Source organism: Fonticula alba, assembly GCF_000388065.1.
Source record: "Fonticula alba strain ATCC 38817 unplaced genomic scaffold supercont2.5, whole genome shotgun sequence".
Taxonomy (NCBI): domain Eukaryota; order Rotosphaerida; family Fonticulaceae; genus Fonticula; species Fonticula alba.
Window position 1 is genome coordinate 2,046,933 of NW_009242975.1, and position 2,819 is coordinate 2,049,751.

Below are 2,819 nucleotides of genomic sequence, written 5' to 3' on the forward strand. Positions count from 1 at the left end.
GGTCCGCGCTGGCGCCTCGGTCTCGCGGCCGGCGAGGCTGGGCGTCAGGTGGCCCGGGGTGCGGGCCGCCGGCCGAGGCGCATGCGCTTGGAAGCCCCCCTCCCCCCCCCCCACTGGGAGCGGTGCCCCGGGCCTTGGTGCTTGGGCCTTCTTCGCACTGGTGCAGGCCCACGCCGGGTTGCTCGCCGGGATCCGGAGATTGGTGTGGGGACGACGTGTGCCGGGCGGTTGTCCGACCGACGCGCTGTGGCCGGGCCCCGCCGAAGGCACCGAAGGCCAACCCTTGCCCTTTTCCTCTCCCCCCCCTCTGTGCCTCTCTGCGGTCCATCTGTCTTGCTCCCTGCATTTCTCCCTTGTTTCTCCGTCGGCGCTAACGGGAATAGTCCTCGCGAGACGGCTATCCCGGCCCGATAAGCGACTATCCCCGTTGGCCGGGCCTGGGCTGGTGCTGGCCTCGACGCCGACCAGAAGGTCCCAACCAGACGTGCAGGGAGAGGGCGGCGCAGGGGCGGGACCGGGGCTGGGGCAGGAGCCGGAGCCGGAACCGGGGCCGGGGCCGGGGGAGGGGGGGGTCACCTAAAAAATGCCCACCCCTGGGGCTGTGGGGGCGAGGCAATCTATGACCACTGGCATCCAGAGCCCGGGCGAGCGCCGTTCGCCCTACTCCAGCGTCGGGTGTGTGTATATGTGCATGTATGTTGGTCGGCCGCCGCAACTCCCCTGCTCTCCGCGCCCCCCACCCCCCTAAAAGGCAAGAATCCCCGAGCACGCATTTGTAATTTGCTCTCGCTCTGCGCCCCTGGCGGGGAAGGGCAGGGGCCAACCACCAAGCGGAGAGGCGCTTTTACAGGTGCGTGAGCGTGTCCCACTTTATCTTCCTCCCCAGAGGCCCGGCCACCGCAGCCCGCCCTTTGAGGCCACCAAGTGGGGGGGGGGGGGAGCACTAATGCTCGCCCCCGCTGCCCCCCTCGTCCCCCCGGCGTCGGTGCTGGCTCAGCTATTCGCCAAGGGGGCTGGAGACGGTGTCTTTCTCTCGGCGACTCGGGGCGGGGGGTGGGGGGGGGGAGAGGAGGGGGGCACGGCCCCCCGGCAGGCCCTCCTGCCCCGTCGTCCCTTCCTTCGGCCCCCCCCCCCCCCCCCCCACCCCCCTCGCCGCGTGCGTAACTTAGGGCCGCGGTGCGCTGGCAAGGTGGCGAGCGAATGTACAAGATTCTTGGTGGACGAAGCGAGGCAACACACGCATGTGTCTGGGGGATCCGGCCGGGGGCCTTTGTTTGTGTGTGGCACCGCGGCACACACCGGGCACGGCCACGTCCTGCGGGGGGGACCCGTTTGCCGCCCTTGCCCCCCGGCCCTCTCGGAGCCCCGGGGACCTGTCCGCCGGCTGCCTGCCGGGGGCCGGCCCTGGCCGGCATGTTCTGTGTCTGTCTCCTTCTCCCTCTCTCTCTCTCTTTCTCTCTCTCTCGCGGTCGGCGGGTTGTGGCCGGCACATGGCCCCCATTCACTTGGCGCGGGCTCGGGGGGACCGAAGGGTGGACAAGCCACGGCGGGCTGCTTGCCGGGGGTGCGCTTCGCCGTTCAGGAGCCGGCGCCCTTGCATCGATGCCACGCCTGGGCGGGAGGGGGGGGGGCGGGGCAAACTGGCGGCAGAGGCACATGTACATACGTGTGTGTCGGCGGGCCAGTGCGGCGGCCAGAGAGAGAAGGTCCGGGGGTTGGTGCTCAGACTCCCCGGCCTCGCTCTGCGCAGAGAGGGGGCAGTGGCCCCCGCCCCGGCCACCCCCCGCGCTTCCCACATCCACTTGGGGGCCGCGCACCGTCAGTAGCCTTTTCATGGTGTGATGCGTCACCGGGTCGCGAGGGCGGGCCACCACCGAGTCCGGGTATGTGTGCATTCACACCCAGGGTGTGGCGCCGACACGCCGGGTCCCAGCCGCGCGTCCAACCGCGCCGCGCGCCCGCGCCATTGCTTTCCCGAGCCGGGCGCCCGCGGCGGTCGTCGGAGAGGGGCGGGGGCAGGGGGGCAAACTCCCGGGCGCCCCCCCCCCCCCCCCCACCCCCCCCCCCACCCCCCAACACCCACCCCCCCCCACACACGCCCCCCCACACACCCCCCCCCCCCCCCCCCCCCCCCCCGCCCGCTGCCCCGCGAGGGCCTGTACCACCATCGGCCGGCCAGCGACGAAGCGCACAGACTGGGGGCCCTGTTCGCATCTAGGGAAGACCGTCCCCTCTCCCTCCCCCCCCCCCTGGGACCCAGTCTTGCACCGGGAGAATCCCCTTCTCGCTGACGCTGTTTAGAGGGAACCAAGCTTGCGCCCGCCCAGATGGGGCCGCCCGGCATCCATCCATTCCTCCCCTGCCTCTCCCAGCCCGCAATAGCCCTCTCCCTCCTCCCCCGTTCTCCCCTCCACACGCACACAGCAGCCCGCCCCGCCGCGTCGTGGCCGCCTGCGCTCCTTCCATCCATTTTCCGTCGTCTCCTCTAGCCGCACGACCTTCCCTCCACACCCGGCGCAGGCGGCTCCTTTCCCACACGCCCCCACTCGTCCCTCCTGTTTTCTTTTGGCATAAAGCTGTGCGTGTGCATCCGCTCCCGCGCGCTCTCCCCCCCCCCCCCCCCCCCTCCCCCCCCCCCCCCCCCCCCCCCCCTCCCCCCTTCCCCTCCTTTCCCTTCCTCCCCCCCTCCCCTCCCCCCCTCCCCCCCCCCCTTTTCCCCCCCCTTCTCCCCCCCCTTCCCCCCCCCCTCCCTCTTCCCCTCCCCCCCCCCCTCCCCCCCCCCTCCCCCCTCTCTCTCCCTCTCCCCTCTCTTTTCTCTC